Source organism: Lonchura striata, chromosome 1 (genome assembly GCF_050655825.1).
Source record: "Lonchura striata isolate lonStrDom1 chromosome 1, ASM5065582v1, whole genome shotgun sequence".
NCBI lineage: Eukaryota > Metazoa > Chordata > Aves > Passeriformes > Estrildidae > Lonchura > Lonchura striata.
Genome location: NC_140703.1, coordinates 13423592 through 13449208, shown reverse-complemented (window position 1 = coordinate 13449208; position 25617 = coordinate 13423592). Strand labels below are relative to the sequence as shown.

Below are 25617 nucleotides of genomic sequence, written 5' to 3'. Positions count from 1 at the left end.
TCTCTCAGTCTTTAATTTATTTGGAAAACCATTAAAATAATTTTTAATTTACTGTGGCTTAAATACATATTAAATACATATTATAAATATTTTCTCAGGTGGGTGTTGAGCTGAGAGTTTGGACTTCAGTCTGCTGCAAAGAAAAAGCAATCATGTTCATATATATTAAAAAAGAAAATATATATTTTTGTGGTTTAATAATTTAAGTTAGTGTTTCAGGTAAAGACTCTTAAAATGTGATTTATTTTAATAGCATAACTTAACATGATTTGAACTCTGTAGGAAGAAGGCAGTTCATTACTGAGGTCTCTATTTCTCAGCTGGCTCCACCACTTTGCAGCAGAGCACTGTTTATTTTTTTTTTACTAGGTCATTGGTTTCCACAGTAGGTCATACTTTCTGCTAAACAGCTTGGCTTCCTATGGAGACAGAATCTGTGACCTTCTAAGGCTTCCTTACTTGGGAGGTGTCATTTCTGCTTTAAAGAATAACTGTTTAATCAGAAGAGAATTTTCACTGGTTAAGTGTTAGGATGTAGAGATTATTTCAAGGAAATTTCTAACCTCAGCACTTCACAGGAAAGTACAACAAAATACTGTTGAAAAAAGCCTTTTCATATAGAATGCTGACAAATAAAACAGATCCTTTCTGTAAATCCAGTGCCATTTTTAAGTGTTTGAGGTTAATTGAATTTTTGCATTTTTGAGGAACAGAAATGGAAGGAAGGAGATTTCTTTTTCCTTCTTCAAGAGTCATCATCTGTTCATATATATTTTCAGTATGAGCTTTCAAATTTTACTTAATAATTTTTTCTTTTTAATGAACAGGACAACTGTTAAAACTCTTTTTCCTTCTCACCTCCACAGTGTTTGTTGGACTTTGTTTTGTTTGGGCTTTGTGTGTGTGCACACATTTTGTTTGTTTTAATAGAAAATAGCTTTTAATTAATCAAAACAATGGGGAAAAGAGAATAAAATGAGATCACTGATTAATTTCCTAAATTTTGTCTGTGGTGCTATTTGTCTTTTCATTTCTACTTTCATATAATCCTTTCTAAAATACCCTTTAATTAGAAAGGGTGGAATTTCATTTCTTTGCTAACATTGCATGCAGAAGTGCTATGTATGCTATTGCAGATTTATGAAGAGGATACTCTTGTATTTACAAGCCATTATATATCGCAATGTAATGAATTCTATGAATTCTCTGTTTTCATGTGTTCTGTTTATCAGCCAATCCAAATAATTTAGAAGAGTTTTTAACTTATCTCCTGGAAACTGATTGTATGAGATCGTGAAATTAATCTGCTCCTCTAATCTCCTTTACATCTTGGTTGCTTTTTATTTGCTGCATTATATTACAAGCAATTCTTTCTCAAATATTAGGTGACTTCACAGTAAGTGCTTGAAGAAGCAAGTACTTCTTACAAACCTTTTTAGAGAACCTTCTGCATTAGGACTCAGAAAATGACAAACTCTACAAAACCAAATAAAATTCCAGAGGACCAAATCACCACCCACAAAACACTTTCTGATATTTGCTGGTTTATACTGTCATATGGCATTTTCCCACATTGAAGAAATTCAAAAGCAGCAAAATTAGATATTTTATTCTGCAATATATACATGTTTGTCAAGGTGGAATACCATAGAAAATCAGAGGACTTTTATTCATCAACAGTGTTTTTTTTTTCTTTTCCTTCAAAGAACAAAGAATGTTCTAAGAATGTGTCAATAGAGTTCCTAGAAAATTTACTTTAGGACTTCTTACTACTGTTTTCCTCAGAAATATTTCAGAGTGCCATCAGAATATTTATTCCTGTAGGGCTCAAGAGTACGTGCCCTCTTTCATAGCTAGACCCATCTAGGTCCTTGGCACATGTGTTCAACTGCACACAGTATCTGAGAATTTAATCTGGCAGCAATATATTTAGAGAAATGCATTTTCCAGATGGGTTTTTCACTTAAGCAGAGCCCCTTCCACTCAGCATAGTACACTGAAATACTCCATCCTTTTGTGTTATTCTTCATAGCTGGGACTCCAGTGAAAGATTCACCCCATACTGAAGTCCCATATTTCTTGAGGAGGGTTCAAACTCACCTCATCCTTCAGCAAAACATTAATGGGTTTAAGAGTGAGATTTAAGTTTTTGCTTATGAAACTTTCCCTTTCCATCTGAAGGTGGGCATTTTAACATGTCCATTGCCTTGTGTTCTTTCTGTAGGTACCTTTGGACAAATGTTTTCTGTTTCATTGCACCTCCTCTTTGTGTGTTTATACATGAACAAATTATTTTTCAGCTGTATCAATTCTATAGTCAGAATTTGATCCATTTGAAAACTGCCACGGGTTTTGAATATTTTTGTGGATCCTCTCTCCCTTTTTCAGCTTTTCTAAAGAATCAATGTAGCATGTAGCACAAGACTAAATGAGTCCATTGCAAAACCATTTGTGACTTCTCTCAGATAAATTAAAAAAAAAAAAAACAAACAGACTTTTTCTAAGGTTTTATACTAGGTGTTATTGCATTTTATGACAATTATATGTGCCAAAATAATCCTAAAAAATAAAGTGGAAAATTGAGAATACAGCAATATTCTTAATAAAGGCATGAGAACAATATTTTAAAGAAATTTGTAGAGAATTAACTGACATTTAGGAAATTATGTAGGAAAAGATAGTCTTATTAAATATTTAAAAGTTATTTGAAGAAACCCCCAATATAAAGCAATTATAAACAAAGTTGATTTAATTTCTGGAAATTGCTGCTCAACCACTTAGGCAAAAGAGTGAGCATGCTGCTAGACTGCCTACTTAACAAGTGCAGTATCTTCAGTAGCTATTTAAGTTATTTAAGCTCAGTGTTGCACTGTTCAGGAATCCAGTACTATCCATACTTAGATGCATGCTTTTGTGGAAGTGATAGCCATGAGATGAGCAGTACAAATGTTTATAACCATAAATAGTTATTAGTGCTGCCATATGCTTGGGTTTCCCCACACATGCTCTCCTTTTATCTTCCCAAAAAGTTTCTCTCTAAGCAGAAGAAGCCCACCTTGACCACTAGTTTGGCAGTCCGGATGGAAAAGTGGCGTTGAATGAGCTACTGGGAATCCCAGGGTCAGAAATAAAAACAGTAAGTCTATAATCAGGATTCCAATGTGTTCACATTCACAAAGGGCCTGCACAGCATGTTTGAGGTACCTCTTGCATGTCCTTAGAAGCATCTTGGTTACTGTGCATGTCCAGGGACTTTGTTCATGAATACTCATAGTAAATGATTTTGTCATTTCTCTGCAGAAAATACTTGGTAGAAATTTGAGTATCTTATTAGGTCTTAATGTCCACTCTACCTATCAAGGTATAACTTAGAAAAGTTCTTTGGTAGGCCAAATCTCAGCTCATATATCTTTAATTAAATGAGATTTCTTATTATATTTAAATACTCTGGTTAAAGGCTGGTTAAAATCTGGTTAACTTTGCGGTCTCTATCCAAAAATGGGCTCTTGTCCTGAAATTGTATCTGTAAAACTTGCCATGTCTTGGCTAGTACAGGTGTTCTTTACTTAGAAAGACCACAGGTATAAATTGTCATGCCTTTCTGCTAGCATGAAATCTTGTAGCATGGTATTATATGAAAAAGGTACATTGAGTTTTTTAAAATTGACTTTTAATGTCTTTAAGGATTATATGACAATGTATATCTGTGTCAATGAGTGTTAACAGTTTTTTATTCACAAAAGCTGGAGTATGTCTTGTCTGAATCTTCTATCAAGATTTGACAGGCTGAGATATGAATGATAAATTCTGTCCTGTCATCACTATTTCAAGACTTAAAGATCATCTTGCAAACCCAACTTGGATAAGGAATTTTATTAAAATTTTCAAGAAATTTGAACAGCATTTGAAAATATTTAGGGATGATCAAAAATCAAATGGCTTTAAAAGAATAGTCATGAAGCATATCAAATGGTACAAGATATTGTCTCCCACTCTTTAGTCATAGTAACTAGGGAGGGATTGTGTGTATTTTAGTAAGCAATATTTACTTGCTAAAATATATTATTTAGAAAATGTATTTTTAAATATGGTCAAAATGAACATATTTGAAAATTATTACGTGTCACATTATGATGATTTATAAGAGCGAAGAATATTGAATGTTCTCATTAAGAATCACAGTAAACATATAATGAACAAAACCATTCTTAATTAGTTTCATTACCTGGATGCATTTTTTGTACACTTCTACTGTGTGCTTTTGAATAATTTAAAATTATGTCTGATTTTATTAGAAATCTTGGGGGTTTACCTCAAAATAATTTTCCGTAAATTGCAAGGAATACATACTTTTGGAGGTGTTTTATCTCTTGTACTACTGAGAGTATTAATGAGGAAATGCTTATCTGTCTTTTTTTTTTTGGTCTTGTGTTTATATTTCATGTTAATAGCACAATCTCTGTTATGTAATCTAGTTGTTGGAGCAGAAATGAGAGACATTCTTGACTAAATTTTAACCCTATTTTGCCCAGTCCTAACTGTATGTCTTTAAGGAAGGCATTTACTTCAGTTTTACAGACAAGAAAGGTTTTTGCCTATCTACCCAACAGGGAGGTTAAGAGTATTTATTTGTTAAAAGCATGAAGATTCAAGCAAAAGCGTAACTTTGTTATTAATGCATTAGACTCCAGTTTGAGTAGAGGATCCTGTAGAAAACAAAGTTTTGAAGACTCAAGACATTTGCAGGGCAGCATTGCAGACATAATCACAAAAACTCTGGTTTGTGATTGCTTTTAAGAGGTTTAAGACTTCAAGACTTCTTGGATTTTGTTGCTACATTTGGATTTGGTTGCTTTAACTGATTACTCTTAGTCCACTTCAGTCCATGAAAGAATTGGTGGTTTTAAGCTTTTCTGGAAAGTCGTTTAAGCTATTTTACTGTATCCCCACACCCCATATGATGGATGTTCATGTATTGACTTTGCCATTCGTTCCTTCATTCAATTATTTAATTTCAGCTAAAGAGTTGGCCCTGGAGTGGTCAGAGGACAACTTCTTGAGGTGTTTAAATGAAACTGTAGCAGTCAGTCTGACTGCTTTCTGCAGTAGTTTTGTTTATAGGAGCCTATCCAAGGTTTGACAGGGGAAGGTTAAAGGTGTCACCCCACAATGGTGCCAGCAGTGGTGCCCCTCCTTTCCACAGTTATTTGAGGTTGTGGGCTCTGGCCATCTGAAGGGTGTTTCTTCTGTCTCAAAAAACACCTTTTTCTTTCTCTTCCCACTTTACTGTGGTGAACTAGCAAAAGAGTTTTTAATTAAAAACTCGTATTTCATGTAGTATGAAGCTTTTATTATGGCAAGTCTTAATCCTTTTGTTTATATGATCTCGGGTTTGTGGTTTGGATTTTCTTGATCTCCCTCCCCAAGTGTGCCATACTAATAGATTTCTGTTTTTTCTTGTGCCTAGGAAATTATCTGTGATTCTACTGTGCCTTCCAATACATTGCTTTTATTCCCTTGTCAGATCCAGTCAGCCAGGCTGGAGTCAGGCACACATACATTTGGTTTAAACCACTCTGAGGCTGGACTGGCACAGCTCTGTTGAGCAGAGCTGTTAAGAGGGGTGACCCAAAATAACCTGCAGGGTTGTGAAGGGGTGAGAGTGAGAACAGCAGTTCAAAATTATGTAAACAAAGTTTACTGAGTGTGGGAAGTCCCTCTGTGGTCAGGTATCCTCCTCTGTGATACTGATGGAAAGCAAGATAAATGCATTTATGTATTTTCCTAGAAAACAAACAAACAAGGGGTTTATTGCATTAAGATTAGTAGTAATATTGACAGACTTGAAAACCAGATTGAGCAGCTAGATTAATTCTTGGCAAGGAAAAAGAGAAGCCACAAAGACCCTCAAATAAAATATACTTCATTCTTTTGGTTTTACCCTTAACGTACCTATAAAATAGTCATGTGCTTGAGTTGCAGTGATTAATTACCTCCGGCTTATCAAAACCCAAAGAAAGAACAAATCTTCATTCTTGGTTAGGGTTGATTAGGCTCAAGTGACCTTGCATTGAGCTGTGAATTTTTTAATACACAAAATTCAGGATATTGAAGAACTTAATATTCCTGTGTGAGAGTGTAAGAAAACAGAAATAATTGTTAATGTTTTTATTAGCAAAAAATATTGCTCATGCACAAAACAAGATCTCAGAGTCATTTTGACAGTCCCAAAAGATTTTTAGTAGGAAACTAATATGGCTTTAAAGATTCAAGAAGGGGTGGCTTTGATGTACCACTTGAGTATCTCCCCTTAACCTTTTGAGGTCACTTGTGCAAAGAAGTGAACATTTTTCACTTGTGTACATGCAAGCCACCATTCCTGCAGATTTGCAGGCTAAAAAGTGTGTCTTTGGCTGGCCTGTGATCACTTTTTACGTGACTGATCTCAAGGGCTATGCAGGTAAACAGACAAGAAGATGGTACTAATGCAATGTTTAAAAGCACATGTATAACATAGGTAGAAGTTTAATATACTTTTGAATATTGAATCAATAATTATACTGTGAGTGAATTTGGGAAGAGCCAAGAACAATGTTTTTTTAATTTGGGTGAAGTGAGTTTTGGCAGACTATCAGTTAAATTTCCAGAGGGATTTTGCAACAATATTTTTTATTCGTGCATTGTTCAGGAAAAAAACTCACATCATAATATGCTAAGAAATAATAGATATCCTCTCCATGGCTGAATGCAACAAAGTGTAATTAAATAATCAAAGTCCTGAGAAAATTGATCAAAACTGCAAAACTTGAGGTTGTAATTCAGAGGTTGTTTTCTTTTACTGCTCTCTTTAAAAATTTGGGAAACCGATTTTAAATTAAATTCTCTGTTATTTCTTTTGTGCACTTCCAGAGTGTTTCCTCCTTCCACTGAATTGGGGCAGTTTCAATAGGAGTGATATCACCCCTCTGGGCCTGATACTGTTCCTTACTTTCTGTGTTTATGTGACTGCCCAATCTATACCAAAGAGACTGATGGAGTCCTGCTGGTCATAAGTGCTGCTAGCTAAGGGAGGAATGATACCCAGCCCTTTTCAGCAAAGAGGTGATTAATCCCTCTAAGTGTGGTTCATATTTCTCTCTTGCTAGGGATTTTTTGAGTGGGCTTGCTGTCCACAACTGTTTCTTGTTTCACCCTTGCATTCTCTTTATGTCAGGAAAGACTAAGGACCTGCATTTTCTCCCTGCTGGGGATATAGTAAGTTTTCTATTTCCCAAAATGAATGGCTGTGGGTAACCATAAGGTGCATGAAAACCTTTGTCTCAGTGTTTCTATGTGCTGAAATCAGGCTGAGAATTTTAGACAAGTGTGGAGTGGTGAAAGTGAGTCTCCTTCTCTGCCCATTGATGGTGAGGGAACCAAATTGTCCCAAGTTTGGTTTTCAGCACTCCCAGCTTGAACCAGATGAGACTGGACTAGGATTTCCCAAGTATAGGATGTAGCTTTCAATTAGATGTATTGTCTTTAGAACGTCTTCTCCAAATTTGGTCCATGACAGTAATTTAAATTTTTTTTTAGCGTAGACTAGAGTGTCCTAATGATACTTAGTGTGTACAAAGGTGCTCTGTATCCAGGGCAGGAATTGTATTATTTGAAGTTAAGTGAATATGTTCATCTGTGGACTCTAAAAGTCCAGATTCTTGCATCACAGGTCAGGTTAAATCTTGTCAGTCTCAAGTATTTTCTCACTCTATTTTAATATTCAGTTTTAATCTATTAGTGCTCCAAATTTATTATAATTAATGCTGTTTTTCATTAACCAGCCATGATACTATTTTCTGAAGATAACAATCTGTTAGTAATGCATCATTTAAATGTGAATAACAATAAAATAATAGTGTTTTACTGTACCTTTATTATTTATTTGCATATTAATTGTTATTTTTGTTTTCAATAGCTAGTGATTTAAAAAATACTCTGGGAAGGGAATGCAATTTCAAAATAGTTATCATAATGTACTGAATATTTGCTACTGATGAAATGATTTTGACTATTGAAAGGAAGAAAACACAATTATTTTTTATTATTTAATAGCTAGTGAACAACTATAGATTAATAAAATATTTACAAACTTAAAATTTTAAAATACTTTTAGTAAAATATGTCAATTTTTTGCTTAATATTCTTACAATGTGTCATTCTTCCTATGCCTACAATTATGTTAGCATAGGAGAAGTTAATCACTGCTTTCAGGTTCTCTCAAAATATTTATATGTAAATTGCCTCTTTTTTTTAATGAGAAAGGTTAGTAGATGTCTAAACAAACAAAAACACCTCAGTAAAATATTCCAATTTACATCTGTTTTATAACATTACCTCCTGTCCTATTTCTAAGAATCTGCTAGGCTAAAAAGCTGTTTCTTTCTATTATTGCACAGATTTTTTCAAGTGGCTTCATAGCATGAATGTTTATATATATATATATATATATATGCAAACACCTTTCATCTGCTAATATTTCTTTTGGTGCGTAAACAGCAGATTGCAATGCTGATGCCTTTTTGATGAAAAGACAATGAGCCTCTCAAAAAATGAAGCAGGTTCTCAAGTGAGGATTTTCTATTTGTTCTTTCTGATCCTTTTTTTCCTGCTCAAGGGATGATTGTTATCAGTGTAAGTTATGGGCTGGATCTGACCCTCTCTGGTGTCTTCCATTTTCTGTAGCACAAGCAGAGTGAACAATGCCAGGGTAACAAACAGCTCGACTCTTGAGCATGAATTTTGGGTAGCAGGTTTTTGAGAACAACAGAAAACAGTAAATCTAAACTCGAATCACATTAGACACATAGTTAAAAGCTGTGGAAAAATGCTTTCCCCTCACTGTCAGACTGCCCTGCTCTCCCCATGGCGTCTGTGAATTACCTCTCTTTGTCCAGTCCCTCACCTCATAAGGTTTTTCACTGGTGTCATGCCTGCCAGATAATGGACTCAGATGAAGTGTTTGTATTTCTGTGAGGACCAGTGTGAGGCTCAACTGGGAATCTAAAATATTGTACCTCTCTTCTCCCAGCATATTAAGAAAATGGTGTTATGGAGATAACACCTACAAACTTGCTTCATACACATAAATGCATATTTTTCCATACACCAAGGTGAGTAATACCTCATCTGATACACTGGGAGTCACTGGAGAAGAGGCTGAGCTTTGCAGTATAAATGTGCAGCATGTAGCTCATATCCAGCTTGCTTGGGCAGTAGCAAAAAAATAAATGCACAACTGCCTGCACCAGTCCATGGAGACAGAAGTGTAAGTTCTTGGAGATGTACAATGGAACTTGCTTGCCAGGTTATTTTTTCAAGTAAGTGCCTGCACCATTATAAACTTCATCCTACTGAATATAAATTTTAGACCAATTCATGTTTTTCTTTGTAAGTTGTACAGATATTCCTCTTTCTGTACATAAAGAAGGGAAGTTTAAGGTTTGAGATGCTATTCCTTCATCAGAAATCAACATAAATATGAAGTTCAAATGTTCATTTTAATACTCCTTTACATCTATATTTAAAAATAAAATTAGATGGAGCCATTTCTTGCCTACCTTGGTGTTTGTAAACTAGACAGGACTGTATTAGACTGATAAAGTTTTGCAGAGTGTATTATAATAGTGATATTTATATTTCCCTTGCATCCATATCTAAAAAGGAAATAAATCAATGAACTATTTTTATGCACCTTTTCATGTTTTCTCTAGTGTATAAGTTCTATAATGAAAATTATTTTCTCAATCACTGCTACTGCAGCTTCATGTATTTCACTAGCACTTGCTCTTCACCTTTGATAAAACTCTAGAATATATCTCAAGTACAAAATCATTTCTCCCAGTATAAGGTAGAACATTTTTAAACTGTAAATTCAGTAGTAATTTCATGGTAGATGTGAAATTTTCTTTACTCTGTCACCCCCTTGTCACACCCTCCACTCAATACCTTCAGTTTTTAACTCTTTAAAGGTCAATTTTTTTCTGTTGGGAATAGCAATTATGGAATAGCAATTATGAGCTATTAAAACTCTGAGCATTAATAGTAATAAGAATTTGAAGGTGCATTCATGGCAACCAGAGTTGGAGGGCAAATTCATAAATATCTTCTGAAGTTAAGAAATATAAGATAAATCATTCCCTAGTGGACACACATGTAATATATTTGAAATAATTGAATCACTTTAAATCAAACATATACATAGTAAAGAATATGGCACATTTTTGCACAAACATGTACTGCCATGCAGAATTTCATAGTGAATACATTGTCCATAATAATGTATGGCTGTACTTTCTTATTAGATTCATTACAACTTGTAAAGCTGACTATGACCTAACAGTCCCTAGATTTTATTAAGGTAGAGTTACCAGGCAACTGCTGGGGAATCTGTTACTTTACAAGTATTAAAATAACAATTTCTGAAGGTCCTGATTAATTTTAGATATTTCCAGATTGGTTTTGGGTTTTCAGATCTATTTTACTCATAAAATAGTATTGCAAATATATGTGCATTTGTTGGGTCTAATTTTGCAAAGTCTGTGAATTTCCACCCATGAGTTAGACCATTCTCTTCAAGAACCTGTTCAAAAGAACTGGATTAATAAGGGAAAGATATTGGTAAACTTGATCCATGTCTTTTTATATACCCTCAAGTACCTCCTCTGCAAATCAGCTTAGTCATGTGATTTCCCTCAATTTCTTAGAATTTTGATTTAGTTCCTAAATCTTACACAGTGAGAGCCTTCATATCATTTCTGGATGAAAACATTGTTCCTTTCTTGAAGGCAGTTAAACAACCTTTTTTAATTTTTTCTTTTGAACCACTCTGAAGTACTCAATACATTATTTTATGAAAAAAAATTCCTCTCCTGAGCCTCAAGATGAGTAAAGGAATCAGTTACCCGTAGTTGCCCAACTGTAATTTCCACTAGTTGAAAATGTTGAGCATGTTATTTTTCATCTGCAGAAATAATTATTTGAAGCATTTATCCACATCTATCATTGGTCAAGCTGAGATCAAATTCTTTCCTCTTTTTCTATGAGTACTGACAAGTCTGTAACTGTTAAGGGTATATATTGGAGTTGGAATTCTGGCCTCTCATTCCAACATTGCAGTCTGCATCTATCTCATCCCAGTTAAAGCTGCTGTTATTGGTAGACAAATCTCTGTACCAGATACCTTCTTTTTGCCCAGTAGCCTCTTACATGCATATTCTGCTCTGGAGAGAGGCAAGAAAGGAGGGCTGGTAGATACATTCTGTCTTCCAGCAGATGGCAGAAACAGGAAAAGTGGGCCAAAATTATAATTTTAGCAGCTCTTCATCATCAAGTAGGTATGTTTCTCCTTCAACTGCTTAAAGGCTGCTGCCACAGTCAGCTAGGTTCTTGTTCTTAATTCTCTGCTAACTGAAGGATGAGAATAGCTGGAGAGATAGAAGGACTTAACAGTAAGCCAAGGAAAAAGAAAAGGTGAGAAACTTGTTCTGTTTTTTAGAAAATAAAGACTGTCCAGGCTCCAAAATATGTGAAATTTAATTTAACATTACTGATTGATATTAAAAAAAAAGGTATCATGAGGCATACCTCTGATTAATTCCTCTGATTTCCTGGAAGAGAGGATGCAATCAATTTTGTACAATCTGGTTCAGCAGATTGGTTTATATCAGTACAGAAGCTCTGCTCAGATCAGCAACTGTTCATGATCAACGTGCTGAGATGGTAGCAAAGATTAAGTTTGGTGAGTTTATTGGTTATGAAATATGTTACCTGAGTATCAGAAAGGCATGTGAGTGCACTGGCTCAGTTATTTATCTCACAAGAAGCAGAGTCCAGATTTCTCTGAAACAACTACCTGGATTATATTATTGTCTTGCTGCAGGACCAATGATGAGGATCCTGAAAGATCATTAGTAGTGAAATCTGTTTTCTCAGCATTATAAGGAAGTTATAGAGATTTCAGATGATTGGTTCAGTGCCAAGACATGCCTCTCAGTTTTGTTGCTGACATTGAGACTTACTAGAGAAGCAAATATTTATTCTTTCAAGAATCCATTCCTTCTCTTGCATTCAAATATCACTATGAGTAGCCAGACAACGAAAAAACTGTCATTTCCTCTAGCTGACTAGAAGTTTGATTTCACTTTCCTGTTCTTCCCCTATAACCTTTCTCCCCCTCATAAACTTAATTCAGCTTAAAAAAAGCCCCCAAAAACAAACAAACAAACAAAAAACCCAAAAAAACAAAACTCACAAAAAAACAAATCCAAATCCCTTTCTGAAAATGAAGAGAGATAACCCCAGGGTAGCAGAGCTGTTCTACAAAGTCCTACCTGTCCCCTAAGCTACCACTGGCCTCGTGTCTGCACACTCTGTATGTATCTCTGTAAATATCTCTGCTCAGAGAGGAAACCAAAGAAATTCTTAACTATCTTTTATCTTCTCTGTTGAACCCTCTTAGAGAGAACTGAGGTGTCCAGTGGGTTCCAGTATCAGGTGAAGCTGACACTAATAGGGAAGAAAAAGGATGTAGGTAACCAGGCAAACTCAGAGACTCAGAAGTCTGTGACATTCTCCAGGACTGGTTATAGAGTAAACCAAAGCATAACTCAGGTAAGGATGAGGCAGCAGAACTGTTCTCAAGCATTTTCCCACTGTTACACCTGAAAAAAAATATTGTGTCGTTTCAGTTTCGAAACAGAAGTTTTCCTTGCTGTTGTTTCAATGCTTTTAAAATTATTTTAGACACAGATGACACAATTCAACTTGGAATTTAAACTTGCTCTGCTTCTCTTGCACTGATGTAAAGAGAATCACAGAATTGTCTGAGCTGGAAGGGACCCAGAAGGATCATTGAGTCCAGCCCTTAAGTGAATGGTCCATACAAGGATCAAACCCACAACCCTGGCATTATTTGTACCATGCTCCAAGCTCATCTCAGGGTCATGTTCTAAAAACACATAGAGAGAATAGATTATTTGAAATACCTGCTGCTTCTATGTGAAAATAGTGTTTCCCTTTGTAGAAGCTGTCTAGTTAATGCCTTCCAGTTCAAGGCATGTCAAAATTTGCTGTGATAGTCCTGTTCCTTCATAAATTATTATTAATTATTATTATTATTAATAATAATATAATAATAATAAATTAATAATGGCAAAATCTTTCAAAAGCAAAATCTCTTCTTCATGTGAAATGGCACTCAGAGGCAGAGGGTGAAGTCCCCCAGTGTGGTGGAGTGGCAAAGCTCCTTAGCAGTGTCTCGTGTAGCTGGGAGTTTGTTTCCTCAGCTGTCAGTCACAGGCTGAGCTGCAGTGTGTTATTACTTGATTGCTGGGGTAACAAGTTGGAAAATGCTGCCTTTGCTGCTTCACAGGCCTGCCTCGTGTATTTGCACTGTCAGACTGCCACAGCCACTGCCTCTGCTTGTTTTACCTCTCTGTTTACCTTCTTCCCTGCAGGACCTGTAGATTTGATATGAAACTAGGAAGGAACAGAGCCCAAAGTCTGCTGGAGATAAATCCCATTGAGTTGCTTTATTTTAGTTTCAATCCTTGTGGGGGTGGGAGAAGAAGGAGGAAGCTGCTGAAACAATTCATGCTGTTCCATGTTCACACAGATTCCTGGCAGTCCCTTCTGCAGGCCTGGAGGTTCAAAAGGGTAATAGAAAAATCTGGAGAAGTGCCAAGAAGACAGAACAAGGGAAATCCTCACCACAGTGTATCAATGAAAATAAAAATATTTCAATGGTTTCCATATAATACAGTTTCTATATAGTACTGAGAGGCTATTTACCTGATCAGAACAAAGACCCTTTTCCATCCATGAAGATGCAACAGTGTAGGTAAGCTGTATTCTTTGATTTATTTCATTTAAATAAAAATAGTTGTCTAATAATAATAGATATTCAGATATCTATTCAGAATAGATAATTCAATCATAATTAGTGTATCTCTTGAGGTCTTCTGGGAGTTAAGAGTGAAAAGGATGTAAACTTCAGATTAATGAGAATCCAAGGGCTCATCAAGACACTGTTATTTATTTCTCATGAACTGAGAAGTGTTTTTAAAGAAAGATAATCCCTTTCACCCCATTCTGTCCATTCTCAAACTTGAGCAAAATTAATTTACAACATGCACTGTTTCTGTTTTTGTCATAGGAACACCACAGTATGGGAATCCAGACATCACAAAAGGAGAACTTTGAATTACAACTAAACTTTATTTTTTAATATCTAAGAGGTTCAGACTGATTCCCTATATGATCTTACATCTCTCTGTTGTGCCATAAGGCCATTATATTCCTGCAAATGTGGCTACGTGGGCTGCAAAAAAAACATGCTTAAGATCCACATCCCTTACATCAGGAATATAGAGTTCTGAGATGTTTTACTGCATATTAAATGTTATTTCTAATAAACAGAAACAAAAGTCCCAATTTTAATAGTGTTTGCATATTCAGTGAGAATCTCTACATAATGAAGCCAAAGCGTAGATCTCCATGGATTTGGTGTGCTTTAATTAGGCATTTCCTAATGTTTCAGTACTGTAAACCCAAGGAGGTTAGAGTGTGAAAAGAGGCAACAAACTTGACAATGATTTTACTGGGGGGATATCCTTGTAGACGTTAGACCAACTCAGTGTTCTGAAGGAACTTGAAAATTAAATCCCTGCTTTAAAAGGATCATTTCGTGTTTCACACATGCATGGTACTGTGCTGAATAAGAAATAGATGTGTACTTTGCATACTTTTTGCACACTTTGACTTGTTACTTGCAGCTTTTTTTCCCTTTTTTTTTTTTTTAATTTAAGGTGGTTGTTGTTGGGTGTGGGGTTTTTTTTAATTTTTGTTTTGTTTTGTTTTCTTTATTCCATCTCTTTAATTACAACAAATCTTGATGCGCAGGCAGTAGCCAGGAGATTACTGCACCCTGTATAGTACCACTTGAAATGAATTAGACCTCAACTCTCAATAAACTCTGCTTAAATTGGCCAATTCATGTTCTCTGTAAAGGAACTGAAACGTTTTGTGTACGTTTCATGTAGGTCATTGTTTTCTTCTGCTTTGGCTGCAGAATCAACTAATGCAGACTCTCTCTGATCTCAAACTTCATTCAGTCTTAGCATAATTTAGCAATTTGTTGTCTAAGAGACTGTAACTAGAATACTCCTCTTCCTACAAAGAGTTTTAAAGTACTTCACTGATCATTTTCTGCTCCTCATGCTAATCTCTGAGTTCCACTGAATTACTGCTGTTGTACAGGCAAAAAAAAAGGAAAAGGAAAATTATGTTCCCACTGCATTATATACGAACAGAAATTGAAAAAGGAAACAATGGGTAGAAAAACTAGTATCAACACGAGTAAAGGCTGACTAGTAGAGGGTGTAGTGAAAAAAAGAAATTAAAAAAGAAAACATCATACACAATCTCATTCCTTTAGAACTCTCTATTTTGAATTAACTTGCTGTAACAAGTTCCCTTTGCTCCTGAAGCACAAATTGATATCATGACATGTGCTACATTTCAGGATAAAGAAAAAGCAGAGGAAGAGCTATGAAATGCAAGATTAAATTGTAGCTGTTAACTGCATAAATTAACATGTATCATAATACGTAATTAATATGTATCCCCAAAACAGAGAATGTTTGCAACAACCAGCAGTGGTCTGGTTTGTAATTGCTGTTCCAAGAAGCAGATGAGATTGTATTAAGGGTCTGGTGGCTGATTAATGGAGATTTCTCACATACTCTGTTACCACCTGGCTACCAAGAAGGAGAGAAACATCTTTCTATCACTCTGTGCTTTAAAATAGAAATTTGTCTCAATTCTGTTTGAATATACCTTTTCTCCATTATGAAATCAGAATTAGTATCTTGAAATATTTTTGTCTTTTGATCAGCTGTAATCAAAACAGTCAGAATATATAACAAGCATTTTCTTGGTGTTGCAGTTGTCAGCTTCTCCCTTCACATTTTTACCCATGTTATTCTCTGGAAATAACACAGGAGCTATTAGGGAACTTTGCAATTAACCAGATTCTTAAACACATCTCGTGTGGTGTTATAATCAAAAAGATTTTCCTGATTTTCTTTCATGACGACCTTTTTATAGATATGTTCTAGGCCTTTAACACATTTTTTATTGTTTTGCTATTCCCAAAGAAAGAACTTATTTTCTCCAGCTTCTGTAGGGAGGAACTTTAAGTCAGTCTATTTTGCTTAAAATCTATTTCTAATTCCAATCCTGAAGCAGCATAAATTATACTTCAGTTTTCTTCATCTTCTGCCTACAAATTTTATAGCTCTTTCTCCATATATTTAATTTCAATAATACAAGATTTTCTTACAAGCTATTGGGAAGGATTGTTTCATTATTCTAGCTTCTTTGTAAAGTAGAACCTTTTCATTTGATGAAACAAAATAACTGTCCATCTGACTTAAAGAAAATTCCGTGCCTGTGAACAGGTCAGTGATTCATATTCCACAGGAGTCAAGGTGGAATCTATTAATGAACACAATGCTTCACTTCTGAGTCTGCTTGATGATGCTCTTCAGAAAGAGATGCCTCATGAAAAGAGAGAAGCTGCTCTTAAAAGGATCTGGAAAGCTCACTGTGACATTATTAAAATACTCTATTTTTACATGAGGGTCAAATTGGAACAGCTCCAGTGGTAAGGCTGTGGCAGTCATCCTGCAATGAGCACAGTTGGGTAGGAAATGTCTCCTTGACTTCAATCCCATTAATAACCTCCCACATGAGGGAGGTTTGCCAAAGGGTCTGTAATGGATTCCTTTTAGTGTTATTTTCTGTTGCTCCTGTCATTAGCTTGTGAAACTTCAGATCACGAGGTCTTTTCAACGCATCTCAGGTAACTGGCACGCAATTCCTTTTTGCTTTGGATTTTGTTTGCTCTACTAATAGCAGTGTCTTTAAAAACAAAGCCATTTGTTCCTGCTTGAAAGAAATATTAGGCTGCATGAAGTACTTGGTTCAAGAATTGTCATCTCTTGTAGATTCATGGGTTTTTTGGCATCAAATGCTAAGTCTTTAAAACCCTCAATTATCACTGTTAAATGTTCATAACATTTAGCTTGGTGGTTCAGCAAAAGTGCAAATATGAATGTCACAGAAGTTGTTAATAATTAATGCCTTTTAATACAAAAATCTTAGAAATTGGCTTGAATTTATTAAAATCTGCCCCAAGTTTAAAACTCCTTTTATGCAGCAATCTGATCCAATATGACCAAGGATACTCAGGATCTTAACAGAACTAATTTCATGATAAAAAGCCCCTGTTAATAATAGTGTTCACCCTTTAAATTGCCAAATAAGAAATACTGCTAGGGTATGGAAATTTTTTAACACTGACTGATGTCACACACTTTTAGGGCTTCAATTATTGCAGCTCATTGTTATTTAACTTCTTCAGTTAGATTCTGCTGTCTCAGGAGATGGAAAAATGCTGGTATTAAGATATTAATCCATGGATTATCTCTGTCCATCACTCTCCCCTTGTATTACATTCCCTTCGATTAATCATTGTACCTATTATCAAGTGTTTATAGACATTTGTGTGTACCTTTTTATATCAAGACTGACTGTATTATCTCTATTCCTGGAAGAATTTTGTTCATATTTCTGTATTCCTTTAACCACATCATCTTAAAGTGCCCAGATTTGAATCACTTTGCATTTTCATAACACCCAAGGCTCCTCTGCTCCTTTGAATCTCTTCTGTAGCCTCTGCTCTCCCACCTTTTAGGTTAGACAATCTTCTCCCCAGAAGTGACCATGTCCTCTTTTTCTGCCTCTTTCCAGTCTGTTCTGATCCCTGCCACCCACTCCACTGTTCATATCATCTCATCAATTCAAATATCCTTCCTCTGCAGTCCCCACCTCCTTCCATGTGCCATCCTTCTTCCAGTCTGATCACCTCACACACCTTGGATCCTACACTCCAAACCAAAGTTTCTTGGTCTGTGTAATCCCTAGGCTCTTTCTCCTGGTTATTGTTGATTTCTTCCTCCTTTTTTAAATTCTCACAGACGTTGCTACCACCTGGACTCCAGTACTGATGTCATGCTTCCTTTGCTGGCCACATCTACTTTCACACCCACAAGGCTTCTGCTCTAAAACAGGCTTCAAAATAAAAAGTCTCAGTCTCCTGCCCAAATTCTCCCAGAGGAGTAGGACACATTTCCTAAATGGATTATAGATTACCATCTCTATTGGTTTTTGACCCTTCGAAGTGAAGGTGAGAGGCAAGGGAAGAAGAGAGATTCCCTGTCCTAAAATGACTGTTCAATTGACTTCTGCAGTTATTGAGTTGCTACAGCTTAAAAGAATAATTCACGTGAAAACCAAACAAGAGCTTTGCCTCAGAGACACTCCATTATTTAGAATTGTAAGTCTGAGAAGAATACCTAATAGCTAGTCAGAGTTCCTGGTGTAAATACCATTGTAAGAATACAGAAAGAAGAAGTATTGTAACAACATGAGAGTGACAACTATTTGTGGGGGTTGTTCCACACGGGAAACCTTCTGCATGTACCTTCAACAGTGTTTGCTCACCATCTCCTTGCTGATCCCCCCTGCACTTCTGGAGTGCAGGCAGACTTTTCTCCACTAGAGGTACCAGCAGAGCATGCTGATGATTGTTGCAAGTATTGTAGGACTCATGAGTGACTGCAAATCATTCATATCCTTTTCACTATATCTAAAATATGTAAGAAGGAATATCTTACCTTTATACTGTTGTCTATTGAAAATTGTTGACTGACTGCAGCTTTCTTTTTTCCACAAACTGAACTATTGAAAATATTACTTTTTTCTTGATGCTCCTGCTCACCTTGTGAGTGGCAGTTTACTAACCACCAGCAAAGTGATGGTTTACTAACTCATTTATTTGTCAACTAAGTTCTTCTATAATTTTTTTGCCTTTCCTTTTTCATTTTTTAATTTACTGGAGCCTAGGGCGTGGCTGTCAAAATGTCTCTGCTGCTGGGTGTTATCTTTGGTGTGGGTACATTTCCATCACTGTACCCATTCTCCATTCTTAATTCATCTCAAATATCAGGTTTTGTCACACCACCACCAGGTTCACAACATCCTAAACTGACAATATCTTGAAATTGGTGAATCTTACACTATGAAGAAGAAAGGGGAAAATGTCCAACTTTGGACAGAACTTCTGTGTATTCACTTGTAACCTCTTTCTTAGACAGGCTTTTGAATTGTCTAAATTCTCTAAATTCAACTGAATAGTGTCAACCAAAAACATTTTCTTCTTTTTCAACAGCAGAACAGTTAGCAGCATAGTACTTTTTATTTAGTATTTGTATAAAGAGAGTTTCTAAAAACTTTATTTCTTTTTGAAATAAGAAATTAACAGGATTATTTCATAGCCTGAAATAGTTTTCATGTGACAGCCCTTCCTGCTATGTTCATGTGTGTCATGGTATTTTTAAAAATTTTCTGTCTTGATTTAATTACTTACTATCTCTGAAGACACAGTGACAATTATATAAATATTTGTATTTCTTTAAGGAGTTATTTAATACATGTGTCTTAACTTGTTTGCCCAAGTCATGTCAGAGTAAAATAAGAGGGAATATGGTTTGTTGATGATTATCTTTGGTGTGGTCTTACTTGCTTTTCAAAGAAAGGTGCTTATTTTCTAAATGACAGATGTTTGTGATTTGAGTGACCAGTGCCTTTGCCAACAAAATGGTTCTGGATTCAGCAGAACAGCTTTTCAGCAGAAATATTTCTCATAAATCCCTTTCTTGTAAAGATGTACAGAAGTTCTTCCTATTCTCTCCATCCTCAATTGTGTTATTGCTTTTGCTCCAGAGTAGATAGTTACCTTCATAGACAGCTTGCAAGCATGTAAGTAAGAGGGTTTTATGGCCTTGAAATCTGCTTTAAAACTATGATTATAAGCGTGATAAAATCAGTTATCATTTTTATTTGGAGGATAACATTATTAGCTAAAAGTTGTTAGATTTTAGTCAGTAATCATCATCTCACCAAAATATTTTCCTTTATTTCTTGTGAATTCCAGTTGTATCAGCAAGTTTCTGGTTTAGACACTATTACCATCCTGCAATCTTTGTAGGGGCTCATCAGTGGCAGGATTTGACCTTTCTGTATCCAATGACTGATAGAGATAATGCAGGAATAGGCTATAAGGAACTTCAAAAATTAAGATAAAGGCTTATGTTTGTAATCTAAAACAAATGGAAACCAGGAACAGATGACAAAAACAAAGCAAAGGGCTTACAGAAACAATCTCTTGAGCAATGTTTTCTGGAGCAATATTGATTATGTGAGACTGCCTTTGTCAAGACCAAAGGCAAAGGATTGCAGATATTGATATATGATGAAACTTTAGACAAGAACTCTATCTGTGAAGGCAAGATAGGGCAGTGGGTTCCAAAGTGTCCAACAGAAGGTGAGAATCTAGAGCAGTCAAAGTGTCACACATGGCTGAATGACAAGACAGGGTGTTGTCCACAGAAAGAAGACAGGGCAAAGGCTTTGAGGAAGAAGAGTAGCAGTAGAAGAGTTTTCAGTTACTGTGGGATTGTGGTCTGACACTTGGAAGACCTGAGGAAGCAGAGTAATAATAATAATAATAATAATAATAATAATAATAATAATAATAATAATAATATTCAGCACCAAATGTTGGTGTATCTGGATACCAATTGTTTGGTTTGCAGCTCTGCAAAGGCCCCCTCTGGGCTTTGATAAGGCATTGGACCTTTCTGTGTCTTTGTTTCCCCATCTGCCAATAAGTGATAAAAATCTAGTTCACAGGTGTATTGTGTGGCTTGGTTAATGAATATTTTGAAGGGGTTTTTTTTTAGTCATCAGATGGCACAACTATATGAATGTTAAAGCTGTTAGTTAGCAATCACCACTGAAACCAAGAAATCAGAAAAGGCCCTGGTTTCTGAAGCTCCATGTACTTAATATAAATTACTTTGTGATATATATCAATACTATTGGGTAACATAATAATCTGGGACCAGAAGAAAAAAAAAAAGATTGAAAAAAATGACTCCAAAAAAGATAAAGTGTAGCTGATTTCTAGTTAATTATTCACATATGATGACAGCAAATCTACAATAAAGAGAATGCTTAAAAAAATTACCTAGAAGAATTAGGACATGCAAAATCTGTGTCATTTATGAACAGAAAAACCTCCTGAAAAAAATAACTCTGAAACCCATGTATATAGAATGTCATGTTTCAGCTGAAGGAGAATGCTGACTGCAGCAGGAATTAGGCACAACTAACAATATGGAATGAAAAATGAATGTCTGTAATATGCAAAAGTACATAAATAGACTATATTTCTGAAAAAATTAATGAGAATGGGGGGAAAACCACCAGCAGTGCCAATGTCACATAAGTCCTTCTCACTTTCTGGATTGACTGATTTATTATGAATTTTAAATATTTTAGGTGTTGATAGAATGCCCATCCCCATCAATCATTTTAAAGTGTTTATTGCAAAGTGCACAGATACAGAGAAATGTATTTTAATCCTGAGTTGCTAGGAATTTTTTCCATGCTTTTCTTTCTTAATATCCTTGATCTGATTTATTTCCTCTGGCATCTTTTCTCCCAATTCTAAATCCTTATTTCCAGTAATTTATAGTGCAATATAATTATGAAAAGAATTTTTAAGATTGATGTTATGTATTATTGGTTGTGGCTGTTTAACAAATCAGCCTGTTCTATTTGGATTTATTGTTGTGTACACAGTTTTGTGAGGAGTAAATTTTCTCCTTCATGTTAGCTGCTCATAACCTGTATTTCATGTATGCTCCCATATGACTTACTCCAGACTTTAAAAAGTACAAAGCAAGTTTTTTATTAACTCATTACTGAGATAAATCATGTTCCACTCCTTTGACAACAAAATATTGTGAGGAGGCAGACCTGGAATAGGATGCAACTAAAGGTTGTGGTGCCAGAGCAAGAGCAGAAGGTGGCAGAACCAGGGTTTCTTAGAAGCATGAGCAGGAACATTTCCAATGACAGCCTAAGGAATGATTCACTTCCAGAGAGTGGGTTACAAGGAGAGGGCTGCAATTTGACAGATTGATTTGACACCTATTAATTAAACACTTTCTTTAAATAGGAAGGAGATTCCTTTCTTTCTATTGACATCCATGCAATTTCATCCTTCCCTAAATTCAAGTACAGTTGTTGCAAGTGGTTCTTTCTTTCCTCCCTCTTTTTGAATCAGACATTTAATGTTTTCACTGACTTTTCTCTATAGGCCCTGTCAAAAAACTAAAAATATTATTCCTGAAAATTAATGTAAAATTATAAAATAATTTTCTTTGTTTAATAGATTTCCTGTATTTGCCAGGAAATCAAGTATAACTTTGTGTTGTGGGAGACACAGTGGAATCTCTGTGTATCATCAGCCAGCCCTCAATTAAGCAACTGGAAATAAAAGCATGGCTCTACATCAGCATGCTGGCACCTTGTTTTAGCTAATGAAACAACAGTAAAACTCAAGGTAAACTATGTCTGCCAAAGCTACCTGAAGTTCATAAGAGTAATTAAGTTATAAACCCAGAAGAATAATTAAAATATGCAAAACATCTATTGATCTTGAGCATCTGGTGACTCGTCAGTAACCACAGACACTAAACCAGCCTGCTTTAACATGCTGCTAATTTGCAGTCTTTGATTAGATAGATTTTTTTTGGTATGTATCCATGAAACTACAAGGATCTTCCCTGCCATTCATTATATTCTTTTTAATAAATGACCTAGGTTTTGTATGCCAGCAGGGAGGTTTGCAACACTGAATGTTCCTGTCAATTGAAAATTGATCTTTTCCACAGGATGTTCCAAAAGATTAAGCAGGTATCTTTAGGCATGAGACCCAGGTCACCTCCATCCGGTAAGTAGCATGTGTAGTTTTATTTTTGGGTTGGTATTTTTTTTTCCTTTTTAGGTCTGCAACTTCAGCCAAGAACAGTGTCTTCAAGATGACAGGATTTTACCTCTTCTGCTAAGAGAGGTTTTAAAACAAAAATGTAACTTATCAGGTAGCTAGATACTTGAAAAAATAAATAGTCTCAGTAGAATATGACTCAGTGGAATAGTCTCAGATGGATAATGACTACACTTGCATCAAGTGGAAGAGAAAAATACCTTTCTCTATAGAGATGTTTCATAGTATATTGATCTTTGTGAGATTATTTTTTATTTTGCCTCAAAACCTACCGCCAAACCACCAACCTTTTTGTTTCAAATAACATATATAGTTTGTGTTTTGATGGACTAGAACCATAGGGCCAGGTCATGCTCTGTTAAATGCCTTCAATGGCAGCAGAGTAGAACTTGGAGTAATGTCAGCCAAAATATCTTGCTGTCAAATTACCATTTCCAAGTATGAATAAACTGTGCAGTAAAAAAAACCCACCAGATCCTACAAGGAATCCTGGGGAAAAAAAGTTAACAACGAAAACAGCCCAAAAACCAAGCAAAAAAGCCCCACTCAAAAAAACCCAAACGGACAACAACCTCCAAATAAACAAACAAACAAACAAACAAAAAAACCCACAAAAAACCCCCCAACCAACCTATCAAAAAAAAAAAAAAAGTAATAGAAAATCTTATATTCAGTGTGGTTTTCTGGAAATTGTTGTAGTTGCAGATTGCATTACAATTTGCACATGGAAAGGATTTATAGAAAGATACCTAAGCTCAGAAGACCTTTAGGCCATTTAAAGATATTTAGCTCATGAAACACCCCAAAACTTCTAAATGTCTGTCTTTAATGAGACATCCAGAGGAGATCTCTCTTTTCAGCTGAGTTGCTTTGCAAGCAGAGCACATTCACTTGGTGCAGACTGAAATTCTGGGTCCTGGGAATGGTTGCACTTAGCCCTGCAGAGCAAAACCATGGGCATTGCAAATTCCAAAGTCAGCATTGTATCAGGAGAGTCTGAAGGGCAGCACCTGCCCAGGCACAGGCAGGAGGCACCATCAGTCACATCCACAATCCTCTTTGCAAATGTCCATGCAAATCCGACTGCTGCATCCCACTCTGTGTGTGATGTGTGTGTAATCCATCACTTAGCACTCTAAACCCTGGCAATGACTGTGCCCATTATATTGGATTTGCTTTTGAGAAGTGTAGCTTGAAATGCAGGATTTAGTCCTGGAACTGCTGCAAGGTAGAAGGTAAAGAAGTGATGGAAGCCACTGCTTCAATCTTCACTGGATTAATTCCATTTTACTAGTTTAATATTGCTATATATCAAATGACTTGCTCTACATCAGGTGAAATGCTGCAGTTTGTTTCCTCTTATGGAGGGACTAATTTTCTTAAACCTTTACATTTTCACATGGTGTACTCCTTGACCATTTTTAATTCAAAGCAGCTGTATTAATTCCTTCTACAGCAGTTCTCAGCTCTGCAATTACAGCATTAACATTGAGCTTTTCAGACTTGATAACAGATTCTAATTTTATCCCATCTGGTTTATTGTGAGGATTTTTTTGTGCCTGGAGGTGACTTTTCCTTATTCATTTCTTCTGTACAGAATTGCTAGTAGGAGCTTAAAAGGCTTTCTTTGCTGCAAAAACCAACTGCTGGTTTCTTCTCCACCAGGACAATGTACCAGCAGTTCTCTGGATAAATTGTCTAGAAGGCAATCATTTGGAAGCTCTTGCCAAGCAAGAGAGGTTATTAGCTTTTGATCTCTTTTCTTAAATAATATCACTGTAAAGTTGCCCAAGTGTATTGGCATTAGATCTCTACTGGGTTTTCTTCCTGAGAGGAAAAACTACAGAAGGCTCCTTTTGTCATTTACTGAAATAAAAATTCTTCAAAACGAAGGCCTCAGATATTCACATGAACCTCCCACTGCAGGTACTGGGTTGGGGGGTGTAGATATAAAGGAACAAATGGTTCCAGCTGCCAAGTGGGAGTGAACAGGAAAGGAAGGAATATTAAGGAAAAAAAAACAAAAAATAACAAAAATAGCAAACAGAAAACCCACAAAAAGCTAACATAATTTCCCTTCATCAGTAATTTTTAAAAATTCTTCTGAGACTGTATTTTATCATTGCACTTGTGTTGGCAATGGCATTTCTAGCAGTGCCATAATGAGATGTTCAAAAAAGATGGAATGGTTTAGTTCAGGTTTAGTCTCCTAATGTGCCCAGACAGCCACCTAAGCAATGACAAAATATGGGAATTTAATGATTTTTTTTTAAATAAACTTTCTAAGTGTTTTTATGTCTCACTTGGGCTTGCTCTGAATGTAGAGTTTCTAGGGGCTTCCATACAGTCTTCAGCTATCTTTGTGAACTTGTAGGATCTATGGATTTTGTAGGATGTTACCCATCCATTGCATATGATAACTTAGGGATATGATGCTTAGGGAATGAGGTCTGGTCTACAGCTGCATATATATTCCTTATAATATATATTACTGCAGATAGATTTCTAGCCATTTCATTTTCAATATTAATGAATTGGCAAATAACTTTATGGCTGGATAATCAATGAATATGCATTTTCTTTAGTTGTGTTGAATTTTA

At 35.6% G+C, this 25617-nt stretch overlaps 1 long non-coding RNA gene across 5 annotated transcripts in view; it reads left to right on the top strand.

The window, feature by feature from the left end:
* The first annotated feature begins 2447 nt into the window (after positions 1-2447).
* Positions 2448-25617, top strand: part of LOC110476583 (uncharacterized) — a 135245-nt gene continuing 112075 nt past the window's right edge. For 2 of the 5 annotated variants that reach the window (XR_014949644.1, XR_014949643.1), the window contains exon 1: positions 3150-13876. This is a non-coding gene — a long non-coding RNA (uncharacterized LOC110476583). The other 3 variants (XR_014949655.1, XR_014949653.1, XR_014949645.1) reach the window with 3 other exon arrangements.